This window comes from Pezoporus wallicus, unplaced genomic scaffold (assembly GCF_028554395.1).
Source record: "Pezoporus wallicus isolate ANWC-B61680 ecotype Strahan unplaced genomic scaffold, APGP_CSIRO_Pwel_v1 contig_6155, whole genome shotgun sequence".
Lineage (NCBI taxonomy): Eukaryota > Metazoa > Chordata > Aves > Psittaciformes > Psittacidae > Pezoporus > Pezoporus wallicus.
In genome coordinates this window covers 1,761,407-1,779,953 of record NW_026637610.1, presented here as the reverse complement: position 1 = coordinate 1,779,953, position 18,547 = coordinate 1,761,407, and the positions used below count along the sequence as shown (strand labels likewise).

Below are 18,547 nucleotides of genomic sequence, written 5' to 3'. Positions count from 1 at the left end.
TTTCAGTCCCAGCAGTCTAACACCATCATCTCATGTTTCAGCACAGAACTGAAGCTACTGACAGTAGTGCTAGTGATTTTACTAAGGACTTGCTAAAAAGTAATTTGAAATGGGAAGAAACTGGAGACAGCTGTACTGTACAGATGTATATAGGAAGCCAGCCAGAAAGACGCCTGAAAACTGGGCTACACGTTCAGGTTGAAAGAGACAATTAAAAATTATGTAAGACAAATCAAGGTTTTGACCTCAACTACATACAATGCCTAAATGGCATATTTGAGAATGATCAAAATATTCCCCCAGGCAAAAGCAGATGCCTAGTTTTCTATGGACACGCTGCCTGGAGAAGGCAGATCCCTGCAATGCAGTCATCAGCAATCAGTGATGTATGCTCTAACTGGATCCTGGCGAAAGTAATCTATTTGGAGCATCCTTCTGCCAAATAATTACTTCTTCCTAATGCGTAAAACTAGTTCAAAACACCACAAACAACAGTTCCTCCAAGAGCTATACAATACCAACAAACTTCAAATAATTTCTACTTCCTTCCTGGCCCAACTTTCTCATCTCCCCCATCATAAATAATTCAGGGACCACTTTGGCACCCTCTTCATGGTTTATGCTATATCATATTTGATCCCTTCAAGCTCTTTTTCAAGTCTCCCATTTTCTGGCCACCTTTCCTATTCTCCAAATGTTCTCCATTTTCTCTTTCAGATTTCTCAGTGGTTTTCTGTAAAGGAAAATCCAGAACTGAGAGGATAAAGCAGTTTCCAAGCCTCCTGGTAGTTTCCACCATTCACAATTACTTCACATTGTTGTCCCTAAAGAGGTATTACCAGATCAGTACCACACATGCTCCAAAGGAGAAGGAGCTGTCATTGATTATCACTGCCTGAGGCGTTAAATGAAATACCAGTACGCAGAGAAAGCTGTCCTACATGTCTTCCCCCACCCTCCCTACCGTGACTGCTGCCACTTTTATAACTATTACACTTCCAAAAGAGTATCTTCCAAAGACTATTTCCACCTTTCAGCAAAACAATTTGGGACCAAAGGCTTTTCAAGGTCACCTGAAGCGCTATCCAGACTTGACCCCTGTCCTCAGCTGCTGAATCTATTTCACTCTTGTAAGTAAAGCTTTAAGTACATGTAGGAGCTGTTTATGCCAAGCATCAATTTCCCAGCCAACCTCTGTTCTACTTAACAGCAGAACCAAAATACAACATGGATATCTTAATGACTTTAAAAGTAGAAAATATCACATATCATATATCATATATATATATCAGTATGGTGGATGTTGTAAGAGTTTGTACACTTTATTAAGTGTCTCAGTTTATTCTAGCATATAGCAAGATTAGAAACTGCTTACAACTGGGAGAAGCCATCTTTTTCAAGCTTGTGAAACTCTTGTGGGATACTACACATTTGGTATTAACATATTTTTCTTCTGAACTTAAAATTTCTGTCTGAAAATTACATTAGCTCTTAGGAGCCAATTAAAAACTAACTGCAGTTCAAGATGAAGCTAGCTGATTGTTTCAACCAGAAACTTAACAGTGATTCAGTTCCACTAAAGTTTGACTTTCTAGCCTTTTTCTTTCAAATACCTAATGGTGGCAAATTTAGACATTTCAAAGGTAAAGATAAGTAATTACAATGCTGCTGACTAGAAAAGCTTCAGAATCACCTCACACAAAAAACACAGGGAGCATATTTGGGAAAAAATTTGTAGGCCTAGAAAAATCCAGGCTTTCACATTATAGGCCAGTTGGTCTTACATTACTTGAAGTGCAGTATCTTGACAAATGTTGTTCTCCAAATACATGGCCATTCCTCTTTCTTTGGTTTGACTAACCAAAGTTGATTAGTTGTCACTACTGTGCACTGATTCACCCACTGCTGTAGTATCTCACTGGCTAAAGAATGGCATGTTTACTTCACATTTCCTTTGGAACGCTTGCACAAAGACCACTTCTCCTTTCCTTGCCTGGCCCCACAACACATCCTTTTACTACCTCAGCAACTATACGATACCTGTCAACACCTTCAAGTGCTCACTTCAGCCTATTCCTACCCAAACTACTACTGTGAACAACTGAAAGATTGATAGTTTCTTTACATTGCCTTGAATATAAATATATACCCCTTCACTTCCTAACCACACTCAAAATGACATCAGTGCTTTCTCCCATGATTTCCTGATGCCAGGTAAGACTTACTATAAACATTTAATGAAAGGGTTTTTTTCAGCCCATAAAACCTCCTTTTGCCAGAATACCACATGAAAATTTTGACTGGGGGATGAACTGACTGCCAAGTAGCATGATGACCAATATCCCTGATCCTCTGCAAGTCAACAGTATGTTCATATCCACTTAGACTACATAAATTTCTTTTGAAAAGAACTGTGTCTGGTACAGGGAGATCACTACCTATGACAGTAGTGCCAAAGAACACACACATTCATAAGGTATACACGTACTTAGCTCCACTTTTTCAGGAACGTGTGAAGGCAGAGATTTTTACATTGTCCTCTTCTCCACCCTTAGAAACCTTCCGCTCCTGCTTAGCCTACATTGCTAGAGATACATATCTGTTTCCTGATAGCAGACAGAATGAGTTACTCTTCAGTGAATCACAAAACACATTTACTTACATAGGCAAAAAAAATGTATGCTAGAGAGAGGAAACAGGTTAAAAAAATGGAGTTAAGGAATGCCTCTGTGCCTGGACTTCCCTTTGGCTACCACAGAAATGTAAGGATCTGTCATCATCCATATGTATCATGGCACAAAACCAGGGAACAATCCGTGCACCACCACCCCCTGAAAAAAAAAACAAAACAACAGAAACCCAAACCAAATAAAGAGCTGTAGGTGCCTTTTGACTTATCTGTGTTTTCATATGAATTTGAATGATTCTGAATCACAACCAGATTTCTCTTTTTTTTTTTTGTGCCAGCATTCATCTCAAAATTAAAGCAGGATAAATCTGGGAACCTGAGTTATTTAATGTGCTGGGCACTGAACTAGGAAGAAGGGTAACATTAGTCTATCAAGAAGTCACACAGAAAATCATCTAAAACAGAAAGTGGTGCAGCACACACAGTGATGCAAGCCACTTTTACAGTTCTATTTGTCAAGGGAGTTTCTCTGTACCCTATTGTCCTGGATCACTCTGAAAAGTTAGCTGCAGATCTGGAGGGAAATACTACTGCTTTAACTACCAAGAGTTGATTTTGACATGTGCACATAGCTACTTATTCACAACACCAAAGATGCATTGCAAACATCTTCACTATTTTTGTTATGATCATCATATTGCCTTCCTTTTCTGACAAGAGTTTCATACTGGCTTTTATTAATATTTCCTATTGGCTGGATAGCATACCAAATCTATTGTATTTCCACCACTGGCTTATTTGAGAATAGACTCTTTCCCATTTCCAGGCTACTTCAGGTATCTTTCACAACCCTGCTCTTTAGTTTGTCTGCCATTTCTTAAAAGTTGAGATAAGCCTCCGATCTATGTGAAGTTAAGCAGTTTTGAAAATTCTGTATGAAATGTAGAACGGACACCTTCAAGATCTCATGCTTGACATCACAAAGCTACACAGCCAAACTACTGAAAATGACATACATTTTCCAGTGGCATAAATGATAATCAGTACCACACAGATCTTGATTTTTAAGAATGTCGGACTATACATATGTACTTCACAAAATGTAAATTACTATCATACTTTCATATATGTTAATCTCAGTTCTCATTCATTTAGTCTTCTTTTTCATGTGCTGGATAAAAGATGCCCAAGAAATATGTAATTTTTAATGTATTTTGCCAACAGGTAGGAACAGGCTCTAATCTTCCCCTTTGAGTGCATTCATTTGCAAATACAGACCAGCAGCAACAAAGTAATTCTTTTCTTGCAAATCAGTAACAGACTGACTTCTAATCAATATCCACTCTTCATGAATCCCAGTGATACACCCAAGCAGTGCCATTCTAGGTCAGCATCCATTTCACACAAGATTTTTGCTAGTACTTGAGCACACCATCAGCCTCACTCCATATCGTTTATGGTTGTTGCCTTGTTGATGCCAACGTGCATAAAACAGGATCTCAGGAATGTAACAGTGTATTCTAGAACAGACAAGCCTGTCAGTGTTATCTATGAGGATTCGTTTACATGGAGATGATGGATAGCCACGTATTTTTATTGCCAAATCCAGTCAAACGGACTTCTCTGTTGCTGAAGTGAGGATCTTCTGACTACTCTATCACAGGAAGCTATGACTTCTTCTTGACCCCGATTAGCACGCTCATTACTTATCAAAGTACAGTTTTCATTTGCTTCCCTTGGGAAAATCAGAGTATCACTGTGAGGATCTTTCAATACAACTTCACCCCCCTAACACACTTGGGATTTGCTGACAAGTAACAGCTACTCATTCCCCTGAGTAATGTTCATATTAATAGGACTGCATCGTGAATCATGAGATGGTATTAAATCATGCCTCCTGCCTGTATAAATACATCATTCAAGCACCCTACTGTGCCAAGTGCAATGATTTGATTGCAGAAACCAGCATAGGGTAGATATCCTAAGTGAGCAGGGTGCCTTGGAGAAATAACCTCCTCAAACCCCAAAATAATAAAGACCCTACAGGACTGTAAAAGGATAAGAGAGAATTTCTGTTCACAACTGACAAATTCCATATTCTCCAGAGATAAAATATCAAGACTTGAAGGCATTCAATTTAATGTAAGCTCTAAGTCAGCTCTATTCAAAAGATCAGCAATAGTTTTTAAGTTTAGCCAAGAACTAGATGCTAGGAGCGTCTGAGGCAGGCAGGATTTGGCTGCAAGCATTAGAAGGCACAGTAGATATGAAGCTTGCCTCAAAATCTGAATACCACAAAGTTAAGAAAGCTTTTTTCAACTTCTTTGCTACTTTATATCTGAAGTCAGTTCAGTCTCACAGGTATCTCTTAATGCAACTATCTGGAGACACACTTAGTCCCACATTCAGCAATTCAGGCACCACTCCTCAGCTCAGCCTGATGTCTTACAGGTAGCTGTTCTTCAGGCCGACCCAGCTAACAGATTACATGGCAGAGGAGTACCTGCCTTCTCCCCAGAGGGGTCAGATCTCTCCTTCCCATAGCCTGAGGGTTTGTGACTGAGGCCATGACAATGTGACGGGAATTGCTCTCCTACTCTCTACAGTCATCGTGATGCAAACAGCTAATACACAGTAAAATTACTTTGAAAGAAGAAAGTTCCATGGATTAAGCTTCAACAAAAATTCCTGGCAATACAGGAAACAGATCTCGCCTTAAAATCACATCATGTGTTTTCTTTCCTCCCATCCCCCAAGACGTCTTAGACAATATTCTACTTATCCCTTATGTATTCCAGTCCTAAGTAACTATTCTACTAAACAGGTGATTTTCTTCAGCAGCCATGGTGGATACTGCATTAATGGCAAATACATGATTTCTAATATCTCTCACAACAACTTCCTCAGGGCAATGTAAACTTTTGGGGACCCTACTATTGATGCAAATAACAGCATAGGATAGAATTAGCACTTGGGAACGGAAAACCATAACAATTTTGTATCAATGCCAGATGGGAAGAGCCTTTCCTGCCATCTACTTATAGAATCATAGAATGGTTAGGGTTGGAAAGGACCTTAAGACCTTCTAGCTCCAACCCCCTGCCATGGACAGGGATGCCTCACAGCAGACCATTTCGCCCGAGGCTCTGTCTTTTACTTTTGGTTAATTCCATTTTATATTAGAAGGAAATAAAGAAAGTATGGCCTTTTTAATCTCACCTTCATTTAGTTTTAATCAACCTTTGTCAGTGCCCTTGGATGATACCAGCCAAGGACTGGTACAGAGAAAGAAAACAGAAGAGGATTATTTTTATTGAAATCAGTACTTCAGCTGACATTAAGCTTAGTAGTTGGAGTAAGATTTTATTGCTGCAAGAAATAAGACAAGAAGTAGTCTACTTCTAAGATCTGAGATATGAGTAACTCTCCTGCAATGTAACACAACACAGGAGGACCAGAAACAAAAACTTTAATTCAAACTCTTCGACTAAGAGCCTCTTACCTTTTCTTAATAGTCATTTTTCTCTAACCAGAAGAAATACAACCCATGATACTGTTGAGTTAAAAAAAGCAAAACACCAAAATACACATTACTGAACACCAGGAACAAATGAAAACAAAAAGTTTAATATTTCTCTGCAAGTTTTGACTTGCACTGCTCAACAAACACTAACTGCACTGAAAGCTGATATTCTGTTGTTCCCACATTGCTTCTGCACATCTGCATTATAAGTGCTATTAGTGGACTATCTCACTGGCATTGCAATGTCAGAAAACTGCTACATAGCTGCTTCTACAGAATTGCCAGATTTCAGACTAATTAATGAGTCAACTGGGATTAGTGACTTCTTACAGAGTTTTCAAAGGTTCTTATAATTCCTTTAATTTTTTTCTTAATGATAGGTTTCTTTCACAGCCTGCTTCCTCAGACGCTTGAGTCATCTAGTACTAGTGCATAAGCAATGGAAGTTCACAGTTTTTGTTGTCTACTAATCTATTTGGCCATTTGTGGTACTAGTAATAAAAGCTTATCCCCTATTATTCATTCCTGATTAGCTTTTTAAGATTATACAAACAAAACATTGAACTATTTTCTGCTCTGTAGTCCTAATTCCTCATAACGCTATACAGATAACTAGGGTCTGCCATTTCTATAGATCAGATGCTGCCTGCTGTAACTCAGTCATAAATCTGTGAAAATAACTTTCCCTTAGTGTTTCCAGAAAGCTGGAAGTGGGAACACACCACTTGTATAATTTTAGTGCAAATAAGCACTTAAAACTGTTCTCAAGCAAAATAAAAGAGAACATGATGATGAGAGAAAATGCATATAACCTGTACGATGCATGAAGTTCACAGCAAAGCCAAGGATAACCTAATTAGTGGAAGTCAATAAACTGTGTTGATCTACCATAGCAGAAATTCTGATCCTATTTTTTTTTCTCCCATTAAAATCCATCTCTGCATTACATACCAGGAAAAAGCCTATGAATAATCCATTTCCACACATGCACTTGAAGACAGCTGCATGCTTGGTTCGGCTGTATACAATCACACAGGTTTGTTTATAACGAGCAGTTCCTAAAAGACACACCTTAACAAAGCATTTTGCGATAAACATCAGAGGAAAAAAACCCCACAAACCAACCAAAACCAAAAAACCCCATAAACAAAATCACAATTCCACCACCACCCTGCAGTGAGTTTCTGGAAACATCTTTTTCAAAGTGTTCAAAGTTAAAATAGCATTACCCTCACATTCCTCCTTTAGTTAGGAAACTTCATTTACAAGCTCCTGTTGGAGTTTCTATTTGTTATATGTTTGTGCAGAGTCGAAACTGCAAGTGTAATCCTCCAAATCTATTGAGGAACATTTATTGACACTAGAAGGAACAGATTTGAAATCCCTGTTTTTCATTCACATCTTCTGCTGCTGATGCACATAGATAGGTGAGAGGGAGATGAAGTACTTCTGACAAATTTCTTGCACAAAAAAAGTGAGGAATTTTCCTTCTATGCAAAAAGCTGAATGCCATTATGGAAAATGGCATTTAAACAATCACCCAGAACATCAGTCCTACATGACAGTTAATAATGTGGACTTTTCTAATTATGCTTACTACACCTTTTTTTTTTTTCTCCTGTGAATTCTGTTAAATATATACAAGGGGTAGATTAGCTCATGTTAAAACTCTATTCAACAACTTTATTCAAAGGAAAACCTGTGTACATAAACCCACCACACTACATTAACAGCATTTCAAAGGATGTACACATGTAAGAAACAGCTAGAGGCAACTGTAGCTCTGTGCTGGTACACAGTGGCTGCTCAGCAGCCATCAAAATACTACAAACTCATGCACTCTAGCATTTTAATAGGTGACTTTCTGCAACGATAAAAGCTACAAAAGGTCTGGTCTCATTTCATTTTTGAGGCAAAACCAATCATATACTGTGTAGTTGGAATTTTTCAGTGATTTACCTTCATTCATTCAGCGTGAATACAGTGGACATCAGTATTAGGTAGACAGAGTTAGAACAGCTGACAGGTACATTAAAATAAAGCAAAGAAATTCAAAACAGGAAATAAAACAAGCACTCTTCCAACAGAAAATCCATTTGTAGAAGAGTCAAGTTCTACAGTGTTGTCTCCCTGCTTGTAGAGCACAATCTCCCTTGGCAGGGAAGTACCAAGGGTTGCTCTGCCCTAAGACCTGCGAGAGTAAAAGCAGTTTGAGCATTGCTCTCCCCAGCTGATGCTCTAGCAACAGTGCAAACTCATTCTCAAAAATAATTCAAGTTAATTAATATTTGTTCCTGTAAGCAGTAAGAGTTCATCGGCAGCTGTTTCAGTAATAAACAGAAGTTAATATGCATTTCTGATTTTTGTATTAGCATTCACAACTCAAGAGCATTATTTCAATATCAAATGTATGGTAAAATCAATTTAGTAGTGCCAAAATCAACTTAACCCATATATTATAAACTAGAAGTACACTATAAAATAAAAACTGCCATAGATCATTGATTATTTTTTAACAGAATAGCATTTATTCAACCAAAATAAAAGATTATTGTGCAAATATTAGACAGCTAATTACATAATGTACCTTTACAAAATTACATAATATTGGTGCAGCTTATTTCCCTGTTTTCTGTTTGAAAAATAGATTGTTTAATAACCCATCAAAGCTATCTGTAAACCAAAGAAACAATAGAGCAGATGTTGACTGTTGTCTTATGCCTCACAGACATAATTAAATACAATGAAACACTCACGCACCCAAATAATAGAGGACAAACAAATAAAAAAATGGTATTCTATAAACATAAACCTCATTTACTGGGCACCTGTCTTGCATTAATCTGTGATATTTAAACCAGTGATGAAAATGGAAAAGAAGGTTTTTATCTGGCATCAGACTACAGAACAAACTACAAACACAAAATTCCTCTCAGCATTAAGCAGCTTTAACTTATAGAGCGCCAATTCGACAATGTTGACTTCCACAGAGGTGGGAGGGAACCGTGTTTTCTATTGTAACAAAGCCAGGACAGGCAGTCATATTTTCCGTAAGCAAAAGCTACATGAACCAATGACTCTGAATGATCCCAATAGACTAAAACTACTGTGCCTGCTGTGTAATACAAAGTCCTAAGGTTCCCATGGAAAGCCAGATTCCCTTTAAATGCGAAACACGTTCCCTGTAATTATTTTCTACACCCACCTCACACCCCAACCTTTGCAAAGGAGTAATGGAAATTAAAGATGAAATTCTCTAAGTACTAAACCAAGTGGTCATTTTCTAGAAGTGTGCAATAACATCGTTTAATACTTCATGACAGAATCTGAGAGCTTTTCTTGAAACCACCCTTCATTTCTATAATCAAATGCAGATACATATTTTCTTAAGTAAAATCAATATCAATCCACTATCTAAAAAGAATCATTATGTAAATTAATACAAAATTATATACCCAATCCAACAGTTACTATTATGAAACAAAGTTTCCAGATAAAAAATCTTTGAAAATTAACGCATTTATTGCAAAAGAACATGGAAGCACATTTCTGCTAATTAATAAAAAAAATCTTGATTTTAAAAGGATAAATGCTTTAATAAGTAGAATTAATGTTTTTTAGATAAAGAGTACAAAATTTCTTTGTTTACTGCAAACATATTTGCCTTTACACTTTATTTCTGAGAAACAGAATAATGTGATCTGCATTTCATTATGTTAAAAAAACCATGATAGCCTCTTTCCATAGACAACACCATAAAGCATAAATACCAAATGGAAAACAAGTGGAAGTACAAAGCCACTGTGAAGCAAATCAGTCAACCCTAAAACAGCTGAGAGAGACCTCATCCAGTAGTTCATTTGTTCTTTATAGAAATTCAAATATTCCTACGTGAATCAGATTAAAAACAAGAAAAAACACCACCCTCAGTACCTGTGAAGGGCTGTAAAGCACTAAATTCCTTCGATTTATGAAGGCAGTACCCACCACATTGAGCAAAACAACTCAGCATGCTGGGACCCTTTTCCCTGAAATTCCTTTATTAACACAACCTGGCTCTGCTAGTGAACAAAAGCAGCAGTGCAGGGTGTATAAATCATTAATACTATGCCATGCAATGGCTGACTTTCCTGTGTGAGCTGGAAAGCCTTCCTGCACAACAGGGATTTTGGGGTTGGAACTGGCTGCTATGAAATGTACTTCATCATTCTCTGTGTTTGACGCTTCCCAATAGCTTTGTACTTTTCCTCTCCTTTTTCTCCCCCAAGCCCAGAAACTGCAATAGAAATTTATTGGATTTTATGTCTGCAAATAAAAGGAAGAGAAAAGAAGGAAAGAAGCAAGCAAGCTTATTTAGAAGTGCAATCCTTTCCCCCTCATTTAAAAACTGGCTGTGTTCAAATAAAATCTACTATTATTAAATAAATTTTGAATTTTTAAAGTGCTTAGTTTACCACTTTAAACTGAAAAAACCCAACTGAAAAAAACCTACTGAAAGGTAGGTTAGTCTTAAAAACAATAACAAAAAAAAAAAAATCAACTACCACTAAAAAGGTGATTTCTCTACAAATGAAGTAATTTTCCAAAGCAACATCTGGGCATGAGGAAATCCTGAAGTTAAGCTCTATCTGTGTATTTACTTTAGATGTACCAAAATCTTTCCACAGAGCAACAGGCAGTTTCATGCGCATGCGCCAAGCATGATTTCCTAACCAGTGCTGGAAAAGATGGTAGCAATGGGAAAGGAAAAATAATCCAAAACTATTGGAATTGCACTCCTGTATTTTTGCAGCAACACACACTGAACTTGGATAGGGAACATCTAGCTAACTCACCTTGCCCCTGAAGTATATACAACACAACAACAAGAATGCTGAATGTTTTTCCAAACTACATAATGAAATAGCAAGTAGTCTTCATGAAACATGCTGTACTAAAATACTCCTTTTGGGACTAGACTTCAAAAAACTGAAGAGTATGACACAGAGGGCAACGCTGAAAAGGCAGCCTGAAACCATAAGCTAACCATCAGGAAAAATAACAGATATTATAAAGGTAACTAAGGGTACAATCAGTCTTTCAGCTGGGCCAGAGCAGCATCACTGACAAATGAATTTATTGCCATCTAAGTAGCAAATATTTAAGACACTTTGAATGCAGCTTTGCAAAAGTGAATGAGCTGAAGTCAGAGCAAGGTAACATTCCAGTGTCCCATTTTACACTCTACAGCCATCCAGCAGACTAAAGATTACATGAATAAGCCTGCAATGCATGCACAAGTCCCTCTGCATTACACAATAATGACATTCTGAACGGAAATAAATGAAGCCCCTGCAGTGCTATTCTGTCAGTTTTTGAAAGTAAATAACTTCACTTCTGACAAGAGAGAGACATTTTTTTTCCTCCTCCTGCCATAGAGCATTAATTGAGCAATGCAGCCCTGTAACATCCCAGAGATAACACTAACACATGACAAGATTAAAAAAAAGCTTTAGAAAGGAGGGGAGAGTCATTGGATGTAGGGGCTGCCTGACTTCACCCCCAAATTTTCACACTAGCTCTCTTCTGAGGAGATCTTATTCTCTGAGAACTTTTAACCAGTTTTTTGCCTCCCTCTGTAATGATTACGAAAACTTACTTCAAACGAACACTTCAAATTCACAGTGTCTTAAAAAAAAGTGCCATCATGAAAACATAACCTTGTTTGTGATGAAAGTTTCATGCCAATAATCGATACGAGTAATTAACTATTTAATGAAGTCTTACTGGCCACAGGACAGGTAATGCAGGTAGCATAAAAGAAAAGGTTATGAAGCAAAATAAAAGCAGTCTTCAAAATGAAATAATAATAGTTATGATAGTAGTAATAATAATAATGTTAGTGCAAATCAGCAAGGAACTGAGGCAAGGTATGTAAGAACCACAGATACAGCTCACAAATCTTTATGAGGTATGTTAAATTTATGCACAGTTAGAAAAAAAGCATATTCAAGTTGTTACAGATAGGAATACCAACAATTTTTGGTGTGTTTTTATATAAAGGGTCAAAAGGTAAATTTAAAAAATTATCTAAGATGAAAGCACTTGCATTCTTACTCATGAGCATCTGAACATCTGAAGTATTTCTATTCTGAAGTACCACACACCTTCTTTCCGTATCTAGGGGAAAAAATAAGTCAGTGACTCACTGTGAACAAAAAATAATTCACTGAATGCTTCAGTTCTTACTACAGTACCTAATTTTGATTCTGCACGTGTTCAACACAACGAGAACGAGGAGGATCAAAACACAGTGAGATCTCTCCACAGCTGGAGCCTGCTATAGTGCAAAAGACCAAAGGCCCAACTACAACTAGTCAGAATACTACAGACATTAGATATGCTATTTTTTTCTAATTAAATTCACTGGGCTACTGCACTGACAGAGAAGGAGGGGAAGCAAAATGTAAAAGAAGTCAATGGTGCTGCACTAGGCAACTCAGAGGCAAATGAGCAATGCTAGCAAAGAAATGACAGGAGTTCCTCAAGAGAGCTCTTGTACTACACATCACACTTTAAACCTGATAAATCAATCGCACATACACCTTTAAAAGGCAGGAAGGCTTGAAGGATTCTTAGAGGGTGTTGACTTCTGCTTTCCACTAACACTATTCTAACTCTATAAAGGAAGGTGATAAATTCTAGTGTCACAATTTCCATCACTTTCATTTATCCTACTTATTAAATACTTTAAAAAATACCTTAAACGGAATTAATATTAACATGATGATAGTACTTATTTACCAGTTCAGAACTGCACTCATTGAAAGCAAAAATCTTCATCATCTAGTGTTGCATGGCTAATGGTCAAAAATCTAAACAAACAGAATGAAATAACGACCAATTGCCCTGCTTACAAAACTGCCACGAACCTTCCCTGGCATAAAATACCAGACCACATACATTTTTTAGAAAATAACCATCCACAGACATGTCTAGCAAATAGCAATGAAGAGTGACAACTTAGGAAGAGCTCACAACAGAAAATCCAGCCATCACTTTTCAGCTGAAGTGTTTTAAAATGTTCAAAGAGCCTTGTTATAAAAACAATGATTCTAAGCCAAAAATATTCACCTGCGTCTGCCACGTGCAAGCTCCTTTGCAACTGCTCTGGCTCTTACAATCCAAAACAGCAAGAAACCTTCTTAACTGATTCTGGTTGGCTAAAGGGGTTTCGTGTGGGTTTTGGTTTGGTTTTTTTTTTCCCTTCCCCTCCTCCCCCCCCTTTTCTTCTTCCAGTATTTAAAGAGGGGAGCACTTAACTAAAGCACCTCCTCTTGCTATTGTGAGAAGAGACTGACTTTGTTTGACAAGCTGTCGTTAAATGCCCCAAACAAGCTCTCATTCAGAATGAGTACTGCTATAGCACTTGATCTCTAAGCCACTTCTCATTAGTCTTTGGAAAACAACAAAACAGCTCTTGTGAGAAAAAAGATTTGTCAACATGTAAATTTGTCTTGAATCAGAGGTGGAGTCTCGAATACCAACTTCGAAGTTTATTGGTGAACACGAAACCATCTTATTCACCCCCTAATTAAGATAAACAGCACATCAAGGCATCATTCCTTACTTCTGCCTTAACCGTACTTCGGGACTCAACAATTGCACTCCCACCTGGGGGTCGGTTTCATTCCCACAGAATTCCCAGAGTGCCACACTGCCCCCTGAGGTGCACATACAGCCGCACTGTACAGTCTGTAGCATGGCAATTCTTTTATTTGTTTTAACAGCACTATGATTTATCTGCCAGAGTACAGTTTTTTACCCTACCATATGAATAAACAAGCACTGTTTCTCTTGAGGCAGGGAAGCTGGTTAAATGAATCAGAAAACCCTGAAAAGATTGCCTACCCTTGGTCCATCAGCTACTGGACAATTATTCAAGGCCCAGCTGTAAGAAAAACAGATGGTGAGTGAGCATTAGTAACATGGACTTCTTTTCACTCATGCAGTCATAAGCAGAGGTTGTATGTTCTCACATGAAAACTGTCATGAAATAGCAGACCGGGGAACAAAACTGTGCAAAGACTCCAATTTGTAAGTGAACAGATGCCTAAAATTTTCATGAGCTAAGGTCAGATAACTGATCTTACAGGAGAGCCACAGAGTGAATGAGTACTATAAATGGACTAGTAAAGAAAGGCAGTGTTCTCATGATAGATTTAAACAGTGTCATCATAAAACATCAGTTACTGAATTCAACTAACACAACTGCTCCTTTGAAGGCTCACTGAAGTACAAAATGCAAAACACACATATTCAGAACTGCAACTGTAATGGTGGCATTCAGCGACTGGTATGCTTGTGCTCTATAAAAGGGGTAAACTGTAGGCAGGAATTGCCCATCCATTCTAATTCTTTACATAACTTTAGCACAAAGATAATCTGTTCTAATCCTTATTCCATTATTGATGATATTGACTATATCAACTGAAAAGGCTATCAAATAAATCAACATTGAATTAAGCCATGAAGAAAGAATTTGATAAAAAGTGTTTCAGGCTCCTATAAATCATGAGATCTAGAAGCATGACATAAGTAACTGAGTGGGGAATTCATCTTTTCTCTATAGCCATAATGCTTAAGGCCCAAATAAAATTACATTAATTTACCATGTAAGCACTAATGGAATAGCTGGGGTAGAGATGGGGAGTTTGTTGGGGTTTGTTTTGTTTTCATGGTAGATTTTTTTCACCATTGATACAAGAGCTGTACCGTGAACTACTTTCTTGTTAAAGACAGAAAAGGTTGATATTGAAGTTTCAGTTCAATCGTTTTCGATCTGTGAATGTCCACTATGAGCAATTGCTCCATTTAAGAGGAATTACCCTTTGTACAAACCACTTCACTATTTAAAACAAAGCACATCTATCATCATTAAACAGAAAGAAAAAAGTACCAGTTTTAAAATAATGACAGCAGCACTGTACAGAATGACATGGAATATTATGTGATGCTTCAAAACCACAGGTGACTTTGTGACTTTACTCAGAAAATAACAGCTAAATAACTCTACGTCCAGGCAAGTATCTGTCACAGGGAAACATCAGTTAACAGAACTAAGCCTCCATTAATACATGCTAAATCCCAATTTACAAGTGGTCAAAAATTTGCTGCAAAAATTACTTCCCGCTAGCACTTGATTTAAGCTTGTGGTCAGAATTTATTTCTTGCATCAATATGCACTAGTAAGGAGAAGAAAATAGATGTATTTAGCTGTTGCTAACACCATAAATATAACCAAATGATAGAGTGCACTGCAAATCCAAGTTCCCTTTTCCTGTATCTTTAAATACTGACACCAGGTAAAATTCTAATCCAAACATATCTACTATTTTCCCAATTGTCCCTATCTTTATCATGATACAGTAAAAACTTGCAGATCAAAACCATGTATTCTCTTTCTGTTTGTTGCTGCCACCGATACAGTCATTTCAGTTCTAATGTTTGCAAACTCTTTCTGAATTTCTAAAGTTAGAAGCATCTTAGTAAGAGAACAGCCAAATATTTCAGACCATTTCAAATAGCCCAACTATCTTGGAAGCATCCTTCAGTTTCTGATGTCTTTTTCTAGTGAATATCTGATTAACAGTTCATCTATAATGTGAACTAGGCCTCTGAACTTTATTTATTTTCAATTTTATTTTCAACAGTTAGGCTTTAAATGTTTTTTAACATCCTGTACGCACAAACTGTTTTTAAAAAAGATTCAGTTCCTCACTAAGCTCTTAAAACATGATATATGTGCATAATCTGTCAGGTATCAGAGCAAATACTTAAGTTTCTCACCCTGGACAAGTAGTAGAGCACTTCTGTATGTACTCTGTGGAAAGCAATTTATCCATTTATACTAAATAAACTGACGAAGCAGTGTTACTTTAGCAAATAAATAATGGCCAATACCAAATGACTTCCAAAAAACGGATTTTCCAAAATGACTACTACAGCTCCACAGAAAACCACCATAATTGTGGCCACATAAATATTTATTGTCAGGAGGGCTCATCTGCCCAAGTTGAGAAGAACATGATGTCTTTTATAGTCTTTCAGAAAAGACCTATCCAATTATTAAAGTTACATGTGACAGAATACTAGGGTATATGGCAGATGCACACAAAACCAGAGAACAAATATTTTAACAGATTCTAAATAGTAAAGTTTAAAAACTAAGAGCTTACTTATAATATATATATCTGAATTAATTTTAATTGAGGTGCAAGTGAGCAGACATATTTGAAGTGCAATTTATAGAGTCCTCGGTAAATTCACATAGTGTCTCTATACTGCTGGTCACTGGGTCCACAGGCAGGGGGAAATCACTAGTTATTAAATTGCCACATAAAGCTCTTAAGTTATCAGTATTTAAGATCAATACACAACTTTATAATATCTACAGTTTCACTGAAATAGTGATATGTGCCCTAAACATATAAATCTTTTTGTAGGCTTGCTAGAAATTATCAGATATGGGGAAAAATAGTAAAAAAACACCCGAACAACCAAAACTAACTAAGCCCAGTTAGACTGGCATGGTAAAAGTTTATTAATATTTTTCAAAAATATAAACCAGTTCTTAGTCTTTCCTATTTGAAACTAGAACCATGTTACCTTAGCTTTGTAAGCGATGTCACTACAGTACTATCTTTCTGCCTGACTAATTTTGAGATAATGTAAAATTGTTCCTAAGAAATACTTAACCAAATACACAAAACAATAAATCATATCTGGATTAAGATGAAAATTACCTCTCTAGGAATCCAGAATATCTAAAATGCCAACCAGCGATCAAAAGAAACGACAAGCAGAGAATTTTAAACCTGCGAAAATTATCATCAGGAATTCAGATGACTTTTAAACTTTAAACATAATTGTGATTACTAGAGGCAGAATGATCCCAAACTGACAATAGGATTAACCAGGCGAGAAAGCCAACACTTAAAAAAGAGAAAAAAAAGATACTCTCAGTGTGCCAGTTAATCCACTTTAAAGAGTTAAAAATTATCCGCTAGATACAGCACTTTGTGAAGTGCATTAGCAATCACTTCTCATCTTTCTCTCAAATGGAATAGATGGAATTGAATTCACTATTTTAAAGTAATCATTATGGTTGCAGTTTCTTAAACCTTAGAGCAGTGTTATACTATAGATGTGTCTGCATAATGATACTGCAATACCTCATACAGGAAGGTTATTTTAGCACCTAATCTCATCTTTAACTTATCTTTTATCAGCTCCTTGTGTGGCCATGTTGACCTCTCACCTTAATTCACATTTTTCCTTCCAAAAGCTGGATCTTTACCATACAAATTGCTGTTTGCCAAACTCAAATGAACAAATCCAACAAAACACAGGAGTACATTTTGTATACTAAGTGCATAAGTCACACTGGATCATTAAAACTGATCTACAAATGTAATTTCTAAAACATATCCAGAATACAAAAGTACTAAGAGCATGCACTTTAGTTAAGACATGCAATTTCTTTAAATATTAAATAAATCATATTTATCTGATGCAAATTCTAATTGCACACATACGAATCCCTCCCACATACATGTATAATCTAGGGCGTATACAAGAATCTGTTATTATGAACTCACTCCCATGCTCCAAGTCAGAAATGGTTTAGCCTACACTACTGAAGGAGGAAAGAAAACAAAGCTACAGAAGGGTTTATAATCTGCAAACATTTAAGTTCTATTCTCTCAGCAGCAATAGAAAACAAATATTCTGAAATAAAAATAAGCTTTAACTTTATCTCATCTTCAGGAACAAAAAGAAATACTGTAAAACATCATTCAGGCATTTGTAAATAAAGAAATAAAGTTAGAGATGGTTTCATGGAAGTCAATATGCATATAAACTATTGTAGTGGAAGTTGGAAGAAATGCCCCTATTTGTTACAGTAGGCACAAGAATTTTTTTCTCTTAAGTTTCAGCAGAAAGTAACAGAATAAAGATTAATCTTTTTTGCATTATAACATATTTCTGTCTTTGCTCTACATGCTTACTAGATGACCCTCTATAATGGTTGACTCAGTTATAAAATAGAGTAGTAGAATACAATCACAATTCCAAAATACGAGTTTAAAAAAGAATGTGTTATTATCCAGTTATTTATTTCATGTTGTAACAGAGAGAGGGTAGCAAATAATAAATAACTGGAGAAGGAGAGGGGTGGAAATATGTAGGAAAAAAATCCGAAGCCCTGAGGCAAAAATTACAAGAAATGAATTAAAAGAAAAAAAAATCTTAAAAATGGACTAGAAATTGGTATTATTTTCCTTGATATCAGACCATTTTTAAAACCCATTCCAATATACTTCAGTGATAGAAGTATTATTTCTGCACAGATA

At 36.6% G+C, this 18,547-nt stretch overlaps 1 protein-coding gene across 36 annotated transcripts in view; it reads right to left on the bottom strand.

The window, feature by feature from the left end:
• The window catches only part of RBFOX1 (RNA binding fox-1 homolog 1), a 1,274,017-nt gene that overhangs the window by 252,857 nt on the left and 1,002,613 nt on the right, over positions 1-18,547 (bottom strand). The window contains exon 1 of one of the 36 annotated variants that reach the window (XM_057406624.1): positions 6,132-6,154. The exons of the other annotated variants lie outside the window; for them this stretch is intronic. The gene's annotated coding sequence lies outside the window, so the exon portion shown is untranslated. Of the gene's footprint in view, positions 1-6,131; positions 6,155-18,547 lie in introns of those variants that run through there. 36 annotated transcript variants of the gene reach the window in all.